This window comes from Myotis yumanensis, unplaced genomic scaffold (assembly GCF_028538775.1).
Source record: "Myotis yumanensis isolate MYYU_CA2020_CCGP unplaced genomic scaffold, mMyoYum1.0.hap1 SCAF_2, whole genome shotgun sequence".
Classification (NCBI taxonomy): domain Eukaryota; kingdom Metazoa; phylum Chordata; class Mammalia; order Chiroptera; family Vespertilionidae; genus Myotis; species Myotis yumanensis.
This window is the reverse complement of record NW_027223753.1, coordinates 68179871-68198839: the sequence shown is the minus strand read 5'-3', so window position 1 is coordinate 68198839 and position 18969 is coordinate 68179871. Positions and strand designations below refer to the sequence as shown.

Sequence of the window (18969 nt, the reverse complement as noted above, 5' to 3'; positions counted from 1 at the left end):
CGTAACCCAGGGCTGGTCACAGGCAGCGCCTGACATTGATCTGCACTAGAGTCCCTCACAAGAGGCCCCAGAACCAACAAACCAGGTGACAGGCTTCAGGCCACATCAGAGCATGACCAAATTAGTCCATAAGTGGCACAACCAAAGGGAGAAGGTCAGCAGGCACCAGATCCAGCTGGGGTGAATTCTGCTTTGTGGCATTAGCCCCCAGACAGCAACTTGTACAATATGGTCAAGATCGATCCTCACAGTCAGCTAGACTGAGAATCAACACCATCAAGATAGGCCAATAGCACTCAAGACTCAACTACAACAGGAAGGCTCACATAAACCAAACGAGAGACATTCCTGAAGCACCGAGCTCAGGTGACAAGGGAGATTGTGTCACCAAGCCCCAGAGAATACCTATTAAATAAGGCCATCACACCAAGACTGGGAGGCATAGCAGATCTACGTAATACAGAGAGACAGCCAAAATGGGGAGCCAAAGAAACATGCCCCAAATGAAAGAACATGAGAAAGCTCCAGAAAAAGCTAAATGAAATGGAGGCAAGCAATCTACCACATATAGAATTCAAAACAATGGCTGTAAGGATGCTCAAGAAACTTAGGGGAAAATGAATGAACTCAGTGAGAACCATAATAAAGAGATAGAAAACACACAAAAGGACCTAGAAACCATAAAAAAGAACCAGTCAGAGAAAGAGAGATACCATATGCTTTCACTCATATGTGGAATCCAATGAACAAAATGAACTAACAAGCAAAACAGAGATAGATTCATAGACAGCAGGGGAGTGGGTGGCTTGAGGGGCTAGGTGGGGAGGTGGGGGAGGGTAGAGAGATTGAGGGAAAAAACAAAAAGAGAAAAAACTCATGGATAGGGACAAGAGTGTGGTGATGCTAGGGGGATAAATGGTGTTAGAAGGAGACTTGACTGGGGTGGTGAACACACGATACAATGTACAGATAATGTGTTGTGGAATTGTGCAACGGAAGCCTGTATAATTTTGTTAACCAATAAATTCAATAAAAAGGAAAAACAAACAGGAGTGACATATGCTATCCATATATATAAAAGCCTAATATGCTAAGTGTCCAACCATTTGACTGATCACTATGATGCACACTGACCACCAGGGGGCAGATGCTCCGACTGGCAGGTTAGCCTGCTGCTGGGATCCGGCTGATCAGGACTAGGCGAGACAGGCCAGACATGCCCTGGAGCCAACCTCCCACAGTCCCTCCCGGCCTCTACAATATTTCTTCTAATTAATCTCCTTTCAATGTGCATGAATCTGTGCACCAGGCCTCTAGTAATAAATAAAACAAAAATACTAGGAAATACCTAAAATTTCCACACATTTCTCCAAAACATTTCAAATCCACAAAGCTTTTTTTTTTTTCCAAACAAATCCTAACAGCAATGCTTTTTGTTGTTGTTGTTAATTCTCACCCAAGGATAGTCTTCCATTGATATTTAGAGAGTGGAAGGGAGGGGGAGAGATAGAGAGACACATTGGTTGTCTCCTGCACACGCCCCAACCAGGGCCAAGGATCAAGCCTGCAACCAAGGTACATACCCTTGACCGGGACCCTTCAGTCTGCAGGCTGACACTCTATCCACTGAGCCAAACCAACTAGGGCTCAGATCCACAAAGCTTTTGGACTGGTATTTGATTTTGCATTTCATTGATACATTGTTGTAAAAATGCTTTGGCTTTTTCCTCAGTGAAATGAAACAAAAGTCATAATTAAAGCATTCATGGCTTCAATAAAACTGTTGTATATACAGCTGCAGTGATATTTAAATATGAAAGCATTTTATTTGAATATGAAACACACATAGGATCAACAGGAAGCTGATTTTAATAGGTGTGATGGATAATTTAAAGAGGGTATGATTCCCAGGTTCATACTCCATATCACAGCAGTAAATGATTTCAGCAGTTGTTTAAGTTATGTTGTGTTCCAAAACTAACAGTAAGATAATTTCATCTTGAAAATATAAAGGCTATTTCCTAAATTTTGGGATTCAGCTATAAAAGTGTCTTTGCTATCACTATTAAGTTGGCCTCAAAGACTGCAAATTAGACCACTGTCCTGAAAAGTTGCCTTTTTAGGCAGCTTAATCAGTTTGGTTATTCTTTTAAAGTAAGAGCTTTGTTTACATCAAAAACTTGCAACAGATTGATAAAAATAATAAAAGCAAACATATAGACATCGAAACACTCTTAAAAAACAAATAAAAAAACCAAAAAATAAAAAAAAAGAAAAGAAATCAGTAACTAAAACTGGCAGATTTTCCTTTATAGCTTGCCTTTGATTTATACCTTTCTATTTACTGCCCCAGGGAGGAGAGTGAAGGCTAGGTTATGGTGCTTTAGGTGCAGACTGTCTTCTGGATTACTCTAGGTGCTCAAGAACGCTTGTTCAGCACAAACTATTAGTTTTTGGCTACAAAAGTTCAAAGATTTACAGAAGGCTGCTCTCTGGTTATCTGTGGTTGTTATCACTTTAGTTTGCTTATTCAAAAACGTCCCTATTCTTGATCAGTGTTGAGAAAGTGCATGCTCACAAACAGTGAACTTATAATCTACTTCATAAAAAAAAATCATTACTAATATTAATGAAATCAGTCTTTCTCTAACACTTCGTTGGGTCAGCTTGAAAACCTTTCCTCTTTTCCTGTCCCCCAGGACTGGAAGACCAGATAAGGGAACGATTCCATCTGATGGGAACACCTCAATTTGGGGTTGTGATTGTCTTCCGACACTGTTCACCTGGAAAACTGCTCCCCGATCCACAGATCCCACAGTCATGGGCTCTCAGCGAGGTGGTCAGGAACTCTAGTCCCTCAAAGTCCTCTCAAAGTGGAGAAGCAACGTTAATGCTGGTTGTTTGTCTATGGCTTTGCCCCAGTGAAACTGAATTTCAGTGATGTGCTATGATATCATCCCAGAGGAATGATCATTTGTTTGCTAGATCTTTGGACACTGGAAAGAGGAAGGGAAGCAGGGAAGTCAGCAGAGAAAAAGAAAGGGTAAAGAAGAGAACAAGACCTTATTGAGCACCTAATGTATTCCATTCATTGTGTTAAATCAGCTTGTTTAGTCTTATAGCTGCATTAAGAAATAGAGATCTCACCCTGCCCCGATAGAGCATCGTCTCGAAATGCCAAGGTTGAGGGTCCAATCCCCAGTCAGGGCAGATACAAGAAATACCCAGTGAATGAATGTATCAACAAGTGGAAGAACAAATCAATGTCTGTCTGTCTGTCTCTCTCTCTCTTCCTTCTCTCTCTCTCTCTAAAATCCAATCAATAAATAAAAATTTAAAAAGAAAATAGAGATCTCCATTTTATTGGTGAGGACACCAAGGCAAATAGTGGTTACTTGCCAAAACCACCCAGTTAATGGTTTTTTTTCTGTGGCCTGAAGTCCCCCACCAACCCAAACTCCATGCCTTCAATTGCATTATGCAAAAACATCTAAGTGCAGCTAGAATAGAGGAAGAAGAGTAGGTAAGGGAGAAAAGGGAAAAAGAAAAAAACAAAACCAAAAAGAATGTGAGAAAGCTCTGAAATGCTGCCAATGGTTATTTAAGATTAGTCCTATCTGAGGTGAGGGTAATCCTAAGCAGACGGCAAGGTAGGCATACCTTGACCCATCATCTTCCAGTTTCTGGGTCATAGAGCTCCATCTTTGTCATTTCTTAAGAAGCTGTTTGGTAAATTCTCAACTTAATGCTCATCCCTCCCAGAGACATTACTATGTAATAAAAAATTTTGCTGCCCTGGATGGTGTGCTCAGTTGGTTACCAGGAGGTTGCCAGTTTGATTCCCAGTCCAGGGCACATGCTGGGGTTCTGGGATCAACCTCTGGTAGAGGCTATGCAGGAGGCAGCCAATCAATGTTGTGCTCTCACATTCTATGTTTCTCTCTCTGTGTCAATCCCCTTCCCTTCTACTCACTCTAAAAAACAATGAAAAAATATCCTTGGGTGAAGATTAACACCAAAAATAATTGCCAAAAGTATAATGACAATTTTCTGCAAAATACATTTGAGAAGAGAACATTTATTAGCTTAGTAAGGTGATCCAGCTTCCAGGTTAGCCTTATAAGCAGGAGGTCTGGGTTTTATTTTGCAGAGACAACTTTCTTGAGTATTTTTTTCGGTTTCTAAAATATAGCATTTTTAGATTCCTGACACTCTGTCACCTTTCACTCTGTTTTTTTAAATGGAGAGGAATTCTTTCCGTGGAGGAAGCCCTTCCCTATCTCTATAGCAATCTGATTCGAGGTCCTGTAAAGATGTTTTGTTTCTATTTCAGTAGAAAAAAGAAAAAAAAAAAAGAACGAGAAATGAAGAATACACTAGAAGAAATCAATAGCAGATTAGATGAAGCAGAGGATAGAATTTGTGATATGAAAGACAAGGTATCAGGAAATACCCAATCAGAGCAGCAAAAACAAACAAACAAAAAAAACAAAAAAAACCCCATTTTTTAAAGTGAGATAGTTTAAAGATCTGGGAAAACATGAAGAGCAACAACATCTGCATCATAGGGGTACCAGAATGAGAACAGTGTAAGCTAGAGATCAATAATCTATTTGAAGAAATAATAACTGAAAACTTCCCTGACCTGGTGAAGAAAAGAGACATACAGGAAGCACAGAGCGTCCCAAACAAGATGAACCCAAAGAGGCCCACACCAAGGCACAACATAATAAAAATGGCAAAGGTAAAAGACAAAGAGAGAATCTTAAAAGCAACAAGAAAAAGACAGTTAGTTACATACAAAAGAGCTTCCATAAGACTGTCAGCTGATTTATTAATAGAAACATTTCAGGCCAGAAGAGACTGGAACAAAATATTCAAAGTAATGAAAAGCAAGGACCTACAACCAAGACTCTTCTACCTGGCAAGGCTTTATTTAGAATTGAAGGAGAGCTTCTCAGAATAGAAATAGCTAAAGAAGTTCATTATAATCAAACCAGTAATCCCAAGAAATATTTAAGGGGCTTAAGAAGAAGATGAAGAAAAAAGAAACATAATTGAAAAGAATGAAATGGCAATAAAGAATCACTTCAAATGTACATGGATTGAATAGTCCATTCTAAGGACCTAGAGTAGTTGAATGCGGAATGACCAGTCGCTATGACATGCACTGACCACAAGGAGGCAGACGCTCAATGCAGGAGCTGTCCCTGGTGGTCAGTGCACTCCACAGGGGGAGCACTGCTCAGCCAGAACTCAGGCTCATGGCTGGCGAGCACAGTGGCGGTGGCAGGAGCCTCTCCCGCCTCCGCAACAATGCTAAGGCTGTCTGACTACCAGCTTAGTCCTATGGGGAGTGGGCCTAGCCAGCAGTCGGACATCCCCCGAGGGCTCCCGGACGGCGAGAGGGCACATGCTGGGCTGAGGGACCCCCTTACCCCCGAGTGCACGAATGTCATGCACCGGGCCTCTAGTGTTGTCTATAAGAGACTCACCTCAGAACAAAAGACACACCCAGGCTGAAGGTAAAGAGATGGAAAAAAAATATCATGCAAATAGAAACACAAAAAGGTGGGGTAGGACATCACATAATGATAAAGGGATCAATTCAACAAGAGATATAACCTTTACGAACATTTATGCCCCCAACATAGGAGGACCTAAATATATAAAGTAAATATTGATGGACATATAAAATAAATATTGATGGCTGATGTTCCCAGTGGTTAAAGCGGTGGCCTGTGCACTGAAGGGTCATGGGTTTGGGTTGCAGGTTTGATCCCCAGCCCTGAGCATGTGTGGGAGGCAACTAATTTGTTTCTCTCATATTTCTCTCTCTCTTTCTCTCTCTCTGTCTCTTTCCCCCTTCTTTTTCTTTTCTCCCTTCCTCTTTTAAACTCTCTCTAAAAATCAATGGAAAAAATATCCTCAGTTGAGGAATAACAAAATAAATAATTTTTAAAAATTAAAAAAAGATATTCACCAATGTTACACCCGATAAGGGGTTAATATCCAAAATTTGTATAGAACTCATATAACTCAACACCAAAAAAACAAACAATCCAATTAAAAAATGGGCAGTGGACCTGAATAGACACTTATCCAAAGAGGACATACAGATGGCTAATAACATATGAAAAGATATTCAATATTTCTAACCATCAGAGTATTGAAAATTAAAACCACATTGAGATTCCATCTCACACCTGTCAGAATGGCTAGCATTAATAAATCAACAAATAACAAGTGTTGGTGAAGATGTGGAGCAAAAGAAACCCTCATCCACTGTTGGTAGAAATGCACATTGGTGCAGCCACTATGAGAAATAGTATGAGGTTTCCCTAAAACTTAAATGGAATTGCCTTATGACCTAGTGATTCCACTTCTAGATATATATTTAAAGAAACCCCAAACACTAACTCAAAAGAATATACGCAACACTATGTTCACTGCAGCATTATTTACCAAAGCCAACATATGTAATCATCCCAAGTGCCCATCTATAGATGAGTGGATACAAAAGCAGTAGTACATATATGCAATGGAATATTACTCAATCATAAATAAATAATGACATCTTATCATTTGGGAGAGTATGGATGGATGTAGACAGTCTTATGCCAGGTAAAATGAATGAGTCAGAGAAAGACAAATACCGTATGATTTAATTTACACTGGAATGTAAAGAACAAAAATAAATAAACAAACAAAACAGAAACAGGCTTATAGATACAGAGAACAGACTGATGGCTGCCAGACAGGAGAGGGACTGGGGAACTGGGTAAAAAAGGTAAAGGGATTAAGAAGTACAAATTGGTAGTTACAAAATAGTCATGGGGATGTAAAGTACAGCACAGGAAATATAGTCAATAATATTGTAATAATTAAATATGTTTCCAGGTGGGTACTGGAAATATCAGGGGGATCACTTTATAAAGTACATGACTAACCACTATGCTGTACACCTGAAACCAAAATAATATTGTATGTAAACTGTAATTGAAAAATAAAACAACAAAATTGAGTAGGGAAACCTGATAAAGTGGATTTCCTCTAGAAGCAGAACTAGGTGGGTGCTATTTCAGAAAGTCATATTTTGATTCAATTTGTGGTGGAACATCCATAGAACTGGGAATTGTGTGAAACAGTTCAGCCCTTCTCCCCACCAGGGTCTAGATCAGGGGTGGAGAACCTATTTCTTGCTAAGGGCTATTTGGATATTTATAACATTATTCGTGGGCCATATAAAATGATCATCTTAAAAATTAGGCTGTTGCCCTAACTGGTTTGGCTCAGTGGATAGAGCGTCGGCCTGCGGACTGAAAGGTCCCAGGTTCGATTCCGGTCAAGGGCATGTACCTTAGTTGTGGCACATACCCAGTAGGAGGTGTGCAGGAGGCAGCTGATCGATGTTTCTCTCTTATCGATGTTTCTAACTCTCTATCCCTCTCTCTTCCTCTCTGTAAAAAAATCAATAAAATATGTTTAAAAAAAATTAGCCTGTTGTATTTGGTCAAATAGTTAATTAACTCACCCCTAATGCCCTGGCAGGGCCAGACCAAATGATTTCATGGGCTTTACATGGCCTGTGGGTTGGCCATTCCCCATGTCTGGACCAGATGAATAAGATGATTATCTATTAGAGATATCACAAAGGAATTCCTTGTAATGGATGAATAGTATGAACCAGAACATCTCTAAGGGCTTTTCTAGCTCAAAGGTCATGACTTTATTTGTTTTCTAAAGGGTCCTGGGTTAAATTAATTCAAGTATGCAACTGAAGTTGCAGGAGAAGATAAACTTAAACAGCTTGGACAATGACAATGGTATTTGACAGAGAATGAATATTTATTCAACAAAGAACACAAGCCAACATTGACTAAAATAACGTATTTCAAATATTTATACTTACAACAATAAAAAAATGATTCCAATAATTTGACAATGCTTCAATCAGGAGGCCTACACCTTTTAAAATTTCTTAGAAACACCATCTCTGTGTTTGTCTTCATTCTATGAGAAAGCACAGATATCTTGAAATAGCTGCAATTACTTTAAAAAATTGAGATACTGTATTCACAGAACTTCTCCATCAAAAAATATAATATTAGAAGTAAATTTTCATAAATCAGTTCACTTTCCACACTGTGGCACATCTTGGCAAAGCTATATATACAGAATCTCACTCACAGATCAGATCATACTCACTCCCGGAACTCCCTAAAATGACAGAAAATTTTCTACAGAAATTTAGGCATAATAGATTTAAAATCCCGTGTCTTCAGTACATTGATGAACACTTAGCTTTTCCCAACCAATCTACATATGTTAGTTTCCCTCACTTAGTCCTCATACAGTTTGGTCTTGCTTGCATTTATCAGATGTCCTGTCAGACCTTGTAATTTCTGCACTCTGATTTAAAACCACACATCTGTCCAAATGAGAAGACTCAACACTCTTAAAACTTAGCCTACTGATTTCATTAGAAACAGTCACAAGTAAATAACTTTTTAAGACATAGCTCAGACATAGGGCTAAATTTCTCTGAAATTATGATATTTATTAAATGTAGTTACCCTTTTATATTCATTTTTTTTTACCTTTGAGGATTAATAAAAGCCATTCTTAGTATCTTCTTCAAATAATCATTTGCAATAGTTTAAATTACATATGCATTAATGAATTTGAAGTGTGACAACATTCTAAAACAAAAAATTTTTAAATTTGGTGTGAACAATTTTAGTGCCTATATAACCTCTGAATGTTGCTGGGAAGGTTAGTATACATTTGATATTTGCCCTGAAGATATGATCCTCATTTAATATGGTTTATTAAATACCTGAAATCCACTCACTGACCCCAAACAGTATTTCAGATATTTTTTAGCAATAATCTTGCTTCCTTGTCATTTTTCAAAGATAAAAAAAATTGGACATATCTGAAAGTTACTTTGGATTTACCAGTGTATGTGTAAAGCCTGCTTAGTAATTACTAACCAGTATCAAGTTATTTTGCAGGCCAGAGAGCACAGTTAGTGTGTATGACAAACGAGCTGTATACTCATTCATGGTTAGCACCACCGGGCCATGACTTTCTCATTCACATTTTTCAAAGGCTTACAACATACGATATACACCTGCATTTATGTGCAGCAAGCATGATAAAGACATCTGGTGTGTGAAACATTTTACATATTCTCCCATTGTACTGCATCTGTAATGTGCCAGAAAAGTAATTAGTGCATCATTCCAAAATGCTATTGAGCCATGATGAGATTTCTGGCATAAAATACAGCTTTTAAAAAAATATTGCAACTACATTTTCTACTTTAAACACAATATTTCCATGAAAGCAGAGAAATACAAATCTCCACCTATAGTAATATTTTTAAATAATCATAGTGAGAAACTACTGTAACCAGTCTGTCAGAGAACGGTAACTCACTTCAGGCTCACCATACTTATTCTAACTGAAAATTATCTGTAAAGAACTTCTGTCTTTTTAAGAATTATAAACTTTTCCTCAAATGCAGATTTCCTTTGATGAGTCCCTTGTCAATAAAAGAGCAAATAAAAATCTATTATTAATAATAATCTACTATCTAGTTTCCTAGTTTCAAATAACTTTCATTTATATTAATTTGTGTCACGCTTACAATAAGCCAGAGATAAATATAATTTTTCATATTGCGATAAATATTATTTTTCATATTTTATAAACATAGACAATAAGGCAGGCCCAAAGACATTACCATGTCCCAGTTGACAAAACCAGGAAGAAATAGATGTAAACAAGAACCTAGGTCCTCAGACTCAAATCTCAAGCCTTGTCCACCAGACCACACTGTCTCATTCAACCCACTTACTATGCCAGTCTTGGTTCTCTCAAATGCTAAAGGAAAAACTGAATATTTAACTGTCTTTTTCAACTGCAATGGACTGAATATTTGTGTCCCCACCACGTGGGAAACGTAGCCCCCAATGTGATAGTGGTAGAGGTGATGCCCACCTGAATGGGAGTAGTGTGCCTATAAAAGGAACCCTAGTGAGCTCTCTTGCCCTGCTACCATATGAGGACAGAGCAAGAAGGTGGCTGTCTATGAACTAGGACGTGAGCTCTCATCAGACACAATGCATTTTGAACTTGGACTTTCTAGCCTCCAGAACTGTGAGAAATACATGTTTGTTAAGTCACCCAGTTTATATAGTAGTTTGTCACAGCAGCCCCAACTGATGAAGATACCAGTTTATCCCCACATCTGCACTGCAACTGGGTTCTACTACAATCTTTTGAAAAACAAGGATGCAAATGTACAGTTTTCTGCCATGTCTCCAATCACAGATTATATAATCTACTTTCTCAGCTAACATTTTCCCCTACTAAACATTTTCCATTGATCTAAGAGTAAATATATAAATAAATAACATCTGAATGTAATGATGTATGAAAAGTCTCAAGTCTTCCGATATATTAACTGATGTTAATTTTTCTCATTGAAGTGCTTAACTGGAGAGCTAGAGCATAGCTGTCCTTCATTACAAAATGCAATACCGTTTCTGTGTCTAGGAAATTTTTTCCAGACTGTATTATTGCAAACAATGAGGATTCAATCCAAATCAGATCTCTATTTCTAATGCACAAATGCACTAAATCAGTTCAAAGAAACAATGTTAAGAGTAAAGGATTTTATGGTCCTAATCCCATTCCTTTAGCTTTTAAACCTCATTAAAAAATCATAAAAACTTTTCAAAGCACATGAATTTCATTTGACAATCTCACCCCAAAGTCTCTCAGACTGGAACAACAACACTCAAGTTAGGCATCTTTACTTTCCACTAGTCCTTACTTTACTTTGAAAGCATTTCCAAAATAACCAGTGACAAAATAAACAAATGATGATCAGATGGCATTTAGAGTCATTGTATGCTAAGAACTGGCGGATACTTCAAAGATCCCTGTTCTCTGACCCCAGGCAGGGCTATAGCTAAACAATTCAAAATGGGGTTTTTGTCTTCTTACTCTCACTGAAAATTGATTTAAAAGTCTTATATCCCTTCAAAATGTTTAGTACTACTTCAAGATGTTTCTTGGGTCGATCATGTAGCTAACTGAAATTTAAATTCACCTCTTTGAGTTCTCTCTCTGGGAAACAAAGCATCAGTATCCCTGATAAATTTGCTCCTTTATTTTAAATAACCCCTTGAGAGGAGTTTTGGGGGATAAGGTGAAAAAAGGTGATGCGATTTAAGGAGCACTAATTGATAGTTACTGTTAGGTCTATCAACTGATGGAATTCATACCTCCTCCCCTAGGAAAATGACCTTTAGATCATTTTGCAATGAACTTGCCCTTTTGCTTAGACCACATTCCATTTACTAAGACCAGTAACTTTCCCTTTTGGACTTGCCCAGGATCTGGACCTGCTCAGAGAATTCCCTACCGAGAAAGTCCGCCTAGAATCCTTTAAAATCTCTGACTCCCCATTCCTGGGTGCTGGCACATTTGGGGCTCAGCCCATCTGTTTTCCAGATGACCTAAGAAATTCATAATTCTTTATGTGTTTTGGCCTCATGCACACCTCCTTTGGCGACCCTAACAGTTACAAAATAGTCCTGGGGATTTAAGGGAAAGCATAGGGAATATAGTCAACAACACTGTAAAAGCTATCTATGGTGCCAGGTGGGCACTTGAATTATTGAAGGAGACACTTTATAACCAAATGAATGTCTATCTGCTCTGTTGTACACTTGAAAGTAATACAAAATACTGTTGAATCCAAACTGTAATCGAAAAATAAAATAATAAAGAAAGAATACCTTGAACTACTCTTTAGAGATCTGAGAAGTACCCAAATGATCACTAGCAAGACACTTAGTATGCCAGTTTATATCCCTTACCAATTGATTCAGATCATGTCAATACTGTATAGCAACTTTCAAATAACAAACACCCTTCCCAAATTTAGTTGTGCTTTTGAGACCTAGAATGGAACTAAGATTTATCTAGTAAAGTGTTTCTCTTCTATTAATATCCACAAAGAGCACTGGAGAGCTTATTAAAACACAAAGTGAGTGGTCCTACCCTCAGAGTTTCTGGTTCATTAGGTCTGAAGCAGGCCCCACGAATGTGCATGTCTAACAAATTCCTAGCTAATGTGGCTGCGGCTGGTGCAGAGACCATTTATAAGTATCACAAATCGATGACAGCAGTTCTCAATTTTTGGCTTCACATTAGAATCACCTGGGGCACAATAAAATGAAACCTAAATCCAGGCCCCACTCCCATGGCGCAATTCAAGTGGTCCAGGTAAGGCCAAAATTATTATTACTATTTCTAAATCTTTGGAGGAGGAGAAAGCCCACCAGAAAGATTGGCAATAAAATATCTGGGAAAAGTGCCTACCTTTTAAGTCTTCTGGACGTTTCCCTAGATGTCTAGGGTACCTCCTCCTCACCGCCACAGACTGTTAAGGCACAGCTACCATCTCCCCCATGAGCCTCAGAGGCTCAGCTATGTGAGGCAGGGAAATAGCGAGTCACTGACACGAGATTTGCAGGACGGTTGGAGGAGGAGGAATTAGAAACAAGGAGGCTATTTCAACCATGTGGGCCAGAAATAATAAGGGAAATGTTTAATGTATTTGAAAAGAAAGCAAAGAATGAACTAGTCACTGTAAATGAAAATTCATACCACTGGCCAACACCAGATAGAGAAGCAGGAGTCAAGTAGATTCAGATTTTGGTCCTATGCTATTGCAGTGCCTTCCACAGTTTCTAGCACACAGTGCGCCATAAATATTTGTAAATTAAAGAACTGACCCTACAAAAATGCAAAAGGCAGAAAACAGTACGTTCAGATGTTTAGGAAGGGTGTCTCTCTCTACAGCCTTTGCGGAGAGAGGCTGCAACTCATCGCATACAGATGGGAAGGGTGTTGGCTGGCTATTTTGCGTATTCCAAACTTTAAAGCCTTAAAAAAAAAAAAGGTTTTATTTCTCGTGATTCTGTGGGTGGTTCTCTGCTTCATGGTGTTGGCTGGCACAAAGGTAGCTGGAAGATGCAAATGTCCTCATTCATCAGGCGGGGAGCTGGTGCTGACTGCTGGCTGGCAGTTCCCTCATGTGAGACTTCACGTGGCACAGTGAGGTAGTGGGGGTCTAAGATGGTGCACTCCAAACACACAGGTGAAAGCTGCAGATCTGTTATGGCAGAGCCCTGGAAGCTACAGTGTCACATCCAACACATTCTAATGGCCGAAGAAGTTACACAGCCAGCCCTGATTCGAGGAGAGAGGAAGCGAACACCTTTCAATGGGAAGAGTGCCAAGGAATTGCAGCCATGTTTAACCACCACAACCCATTCTCTGTCCACAAACTTACATTCCCATGCATACAAGGCCTGCTCACCCTCTCCCCAAGTCCCCACCCCCCAAAGTTTTAGCCCACTACAGCATCAAGTTCAGGCTTCAAATCCAGGATCGTGTCACCTAAATCAGGTCCTCAATGCTATGGGACAATGTCCTTCAGTTTCTTAGAGACCCTTACATCTAGCTGAGAAGATCTAGGAGTACTGCCTTAAATCTTTTGAAAGCTTAATAAAAGGTCTTACAGCTGTGCCCTGGCTTTTATTTTTACACGGAGACCAAGTTTTATGGCAGTAGTGTTCTGGACCTAATCTTTAGACCTGAGGCCATTTCTTACTCGAAGTACCTTTTGCTGGGTAAGGAAGCGGGCCCATGGGAGACAGTTTTATTTATGATCATAGAACAATGATGGCGAACCTATGACACACGAGTCAGAAGTGACACGCGAACTCATTTTTTTTGGTTGATTTTTCTTTGTTAAATGGCATGTAAATATATAAAGTAAATATCAAAAATATAAATCTTTGTTTTACTATGGTTGCAAATATCAAAAAATTTCTACATGTGACACGGCACCAGAGTTAAGTTAGGGTTTTTCAAAATGCTGACACGCCGAGCTCAAAAGGTTCACCATCACTGTCCTAGAAAATTATCATCTGGAAATATTTCCTCTAAAGTCTATTTAAAATCTGAATAGTCTCTTTTTAAATTCATCTCTGCAATACTTTGATTATAGGTGGTTAAAAAAAAAAAAGCTAATTGGCACTTCAATATTCTGCTGGAAAATTTCCCAAGTTAGATCCACAATTCATAAGGTTCATTTTCAATCTTCCATGTAGGGGACAGTCTTGCTGATTTTTCCGGCACTATAAAAAACAATGGTACCATTTTATGTTCTCCAATAGCAGTTTCCTCACTGTTCTTCCGGGCAACATTTTTTTTTTAAATCCGTATCAAAGGATATGTTTTTATTGATTTTTAGAGAAAGAGGAGGGAAGGGAGAAAGATAAATATTGATGTGAGAGAGAAACACTGATCAGCTGCCTCCTGCACGCACCTCAACACGGGATGGAACCCACAACCTAGGTATGTGCCCTGATCGGGATCCAAACCCGCAACCTTTTGGTGTACAGGGCAATGTTCCAACCAACTGAGCCACCCACTGAGGGCCCAGCCAACATTTAATAGCCTTCTTACTGCCCTTCAGGTCTTCACCGCCATCTGGTCTCAAAGCTCATGCCCGATGTTTTGTTATGACAGCACCACACTTCTAGGTACAATTGTTGTTTTGGCTCTTAATTGCCATGTAACAAACCATCCCAAAACTCAGCAGCTAAAATAGCAAAATCATTCTCCTGATTCTGTGGGATGATGAGGCAATCTGTTTCACATGGTGTTGGCTTCAATGCTGGGATGGCTGGAAGGTCCAAAATGCCTCAATCACAGAGCTGGCACTTGTGCTGGCTGCTGGCCTGGAGATCAGCTTGTGCTGGTGACCAGGGGCCTGGCCGCTCCTCCACCCAGCCGGGTAGGCTCCCTCACAGCAGGGTGGCTCAGTTCTAAGAAGGAACCTTTCAAGCAAACGAACGCAGAAGCTACAATTCTCTTTAGTCCAGCCTTAGAAATAGCCCCACACCATTTCTGACCCATTGGATTGCTTCAAAAAGGAAACAGAGCCAGCTCAGATCCAAAGGGAGGGGAAACAAAGAGTCTATCTCTTGATGCGAGAATCACAAAATATTCGCAGCCATCTTTGATCCCCCATAGGAAGTCGTGAGTATTTAAGTTGTAGATAGTGTCATAGAAATGAATTAATAACTCTTCAAGAGAGTAAATTTAGTGAGTGAATAGCAGAACTTTTCTCCCCTAGATAATATATCAGATGAAGGACTACCAGACACAGAATGATAAAGGGGGATAGAGAAGCAGGGTCAATGAAATAAAGGAGAAGCGCGGTATTTCTGGAACACAAAAACCAAAGGGTTTCAAGGAGAGAAGCTGGCATCATAGTCCAATAACACAGAGAAACCAAAGGACAACAGAGAGGTGTGATACCATTCTGCAACCTCTTACCCAAAGCAGTAGAGTGGTCTAAGAAACAATCATAAAACTATTCTAAATATTAAGATTTATATGATTAACCCTAATCATTTAAAGCCCCAGGAGAAAGTTACTGAATATGGCAATTAAAACCAAGGGAACAACCTTAGATATCCTAATAAAAGCTCAGTTGCTCTGAGTTTTAAGGAACATTCTTTTTTAAAATTATTTTTTTGCATTGTTTAAAGTACTACATCTGTCTCCTTTTCCCCCGATTGACCACCCCAGCCCCTACCACCCCCCAGGACAAGCCCCCACCGCCCCAATGTCTGTGTCCATTGTTTATGCTAATATGCATGCATACAAGTCCTTTCGTTGATCTCTTACCCCCCTACCCTCTCTTTGAGGTTGGACGGTCTGTTCAGTGTTTCTTTGTCTCTGGATCTATTTTTGTTCATCAGTTTATGTTGTTCATTATATTCCACAAATGAGTGAGATCATGTGATAGTTATCTTTCTCTGACTGGCTTATTTCGCTTAGTATAATGCTCTCCAGGCCCATCCATGCTGTTGCAAATGGTAAGAGTTCCTTCTTTTTTACAGCAGCGTAGTATTCCATTGTGTAGATGTATCACAGTTTTTTAATCCATTCGTCTGCTAATGGGCACTTAGGCTGTTTCCAGAACATTCTTTACTTATCCTTGTTTCTCACAGTCATGAAATAAATCATGTATTAATTAATTTAAAAAATTTAAAGGCAGACTGACTTCTGCATGCAGTGCCTCATTTATATGTCTGGAGTCTTGAAAGCTTGACTACACTATGTTCTCCTAAAAATGGACCTTGAGAGCTTGTTTTGAGGTTCTAGCAGCTACTCATATACCCCTGACTGAAGACCAGTCGTCTCCTCTGGGAGGAAGGTCATCTACTTGGGGAGGGATGAATGTGGACCAGTGAGGGAGGAAGGGAACACCTGCCTAGCCAGCCAGATCAGCTGAATCAACCCTGCCGATCAACGGGGTGACAGATGTCAAAGCCAGATTGCCCTCCCATCCCATCATGCATTTAATTTAGATGGTGATTATCTTAGAGCAGTGGTTCTCAACCTTCTGGCCCTTTAAATACAGTTCCTCATGTTGTGACCCAACCATCAAATTGTTTTCATTGCTACTTCATAACTGTAATGTTGCTACTGTTATGAATCGTAATGTAAATATCTGATATGGAGGATGGTCTTAGGCGACCCCTGTGAAAGGGTCGTTCGACCGCCAAAGAGGTCGCAATCCACAGGTTGAGAACCGCTGTCTTAGAGGAAAAGACATCTTAGTTCTTGGATGTTTTTAGTGAACTACCAAATTAACTAGAACATATTTAAAGAAGTTGCAGCCACATGATTATAATATTATTTGTTGAGCATAAGCCACCAGTGGCTGCATAATTCTTAGAATGTGTATCTTCAAGCCCTTCTCCACCACCTTAATTGTTTACAAAAATATCTCCCTGACACCCATCTCCACCTCACAGTAAGAAAGCCATAGAATAGAGCCAAACTCAGTGCCTGTGCAGTTTCTTGTGGATCATACATGCTCTCCTTTCAAATGACTGGCCGAAAGCAGAGACCATCATTCCATTCACTTCTCCTAATTCTTCCATAGGTGACCTACCTTCACAAGAGCAGAATCATATGGACTATATTCTCTAGGAAGAAACCAGAGAGATTTGTAAAGTCCAAGTCTTTACAAATAAGGAAATGAAAGTTCAGAGATGTTCAAGTGGCTTCTCTAGGGTCAAAGGGTAAAACATGAGCTTAGAGCCAGGTTTCTTAATTTGAAAAGAATTAGATGGTTAGCAGTACTGATTCTGGACATGTAGCCTAATTAATAATAGACCTTTCTAATAAAAATAAAACAGGGTTTTGGATCATGAAGCTGCAAATATAGTCCAGAACAATTCTATGTTATAATTTTTCAACTATAATTCAAAATGAGATTTTTTTTTAAACTTTGGAGCAGACAAACCAGTGTATTCTTGAAATTCTTAAAAATATGAGTGACTCATCCTAAACCTTTCTCTAAAGTTAACATTTACATGCACTCAATTATGGAGGCTAGAACTCCAAAGGGATACCAAGGAGATATGAGGCCTTGTTCTGCTTTCACAGGATTTATATTCCTACTAGAGGCCCAGCGCACAAAATTCATGCATGGGTATGGTCCCTAGGCCTGGCCTGCAATCAGGGCCTTCTTTCCCGGCTGCCGGCCCCACCCCCCACCTCCACCCACCCCCGGGCCCTCCTTCGCCATTGGGCGATCAGAGCCTGGCGGCCAGGGGGAGATACCAAGAGGTTGGCTGTTCTGGCCGGCTCGCGGGCCCTGCCTCTGGTTGCCCTCTGTGTGGGGGGCAACTGGCAGGGTGGGGGCCTTGGCCTGGTACCGCCGCCACCCACCCTCAGTTCCCTGAGCACCATCAGGTGATCAGAGCCTGCCTCCCGGGGGCAGGGACCGAGAGATTGGCCTGTAGGCCCCGATTGGGCGATCGGTGCATGTGGGCTGGGGGCAAATCCTGCATTGAGCGCCTGCCCCCGGTGGTCAGTGCACGTCATAGTGACCAGTTGTTCCGCCATTCAGTTGATTTACATATTACCCTTTTATTATATAGGATTGTGGAGGGAAAACCTGCATAGCTGAAAGCACCCCATCTTATAGCGTCACTTCTGTGCCAAAATGGGTTCGATGAAGGCTAAACCCAAACAGTCCTACATTTGGTTCCATACAAACCAAACAACCCAAGAGAATGGGTGAAACATAACTGAACAACACTTGTCAGAGAGGGGTCAGAACATTAATCTGTTCATGTAACAAATATTTACAATGCCTACTATGTGCCAGGAGGAGTTCTAAGTGGTTGGGGAAATACAGGCATGTCAGATAGACAAGACCCTGCTCTGACGGACCTTACTGGGTAGTAAGAGAAGAGAGACGATAACCAAAGAGAGTAGATAACACAATAAAGTCAGGATCACTATGAAGACGCTAAAGCTACTTTAGATTGGAGGGTCAGGGAAGGCCTCTATAGAGGGACTGCCATTAAAGCACAGAGCATAGATCTAAATGGAGCCAGACGTGATGATGCTGAGGAGGGTCGTTCCACGAAGGAGTAAGAAGCTCAGGGTGTGTGAGGAGCAGAAAGGAGGCCCCGCGGCTGGCATGTCAGGAGCCTGTGGAAAGAAGATGAGTGACAGAGGGCCTGCAGCCAAGGTAAAGAGTTTGGATAATGCACAGTTCAGGAGTGACGGAAAAGGCACTGAAGAGCCATACGTGCAGGGAGAGTTGATATGAGCTTTTAAAAATTTAGAGTCAAATCAATGAATCAGCAGGGAAATGTGGCTATACTCAAAAAGTCAACGGATCTGCATCTTCTTCTATAAAAAGAAGGGTGTTCAGAAAACCAGGGAACAGACCCAATGTGCTCACCACTGCTCCCCCTCGACTCTATGTTCAGGGTGACACACTTTTAAGACACATGCTGTACTCACACTAGAAAGTCATGCTATTTCATACAGTGCATA

The 18969-nt window shown here is 40.2% G+C and overlaps 1 protein-coding gene across 2 annotated transcripts in view; it reads right to left on the bottom strand.

Moving 5' to 3' along the window:
* Positions 1-18969, bottom strand: part of LRRC8B (leucine rich repeat containing 8 VRAC subunit B) — an 80537-nt gene that overhangs the window by 18259 nt on the left and 43309 nt on the right. For both annotated transcript variants that reach the window (XM_070405564.1, XM_070405565.1), the window contains one exon: positions 7913-8013. The gene's annotated coding sequence lies outside the window, so the exon portion shown is untranslated. The remainder of the gene's footprint in view (positions 1-7912; positions 8014-18969) is intronic.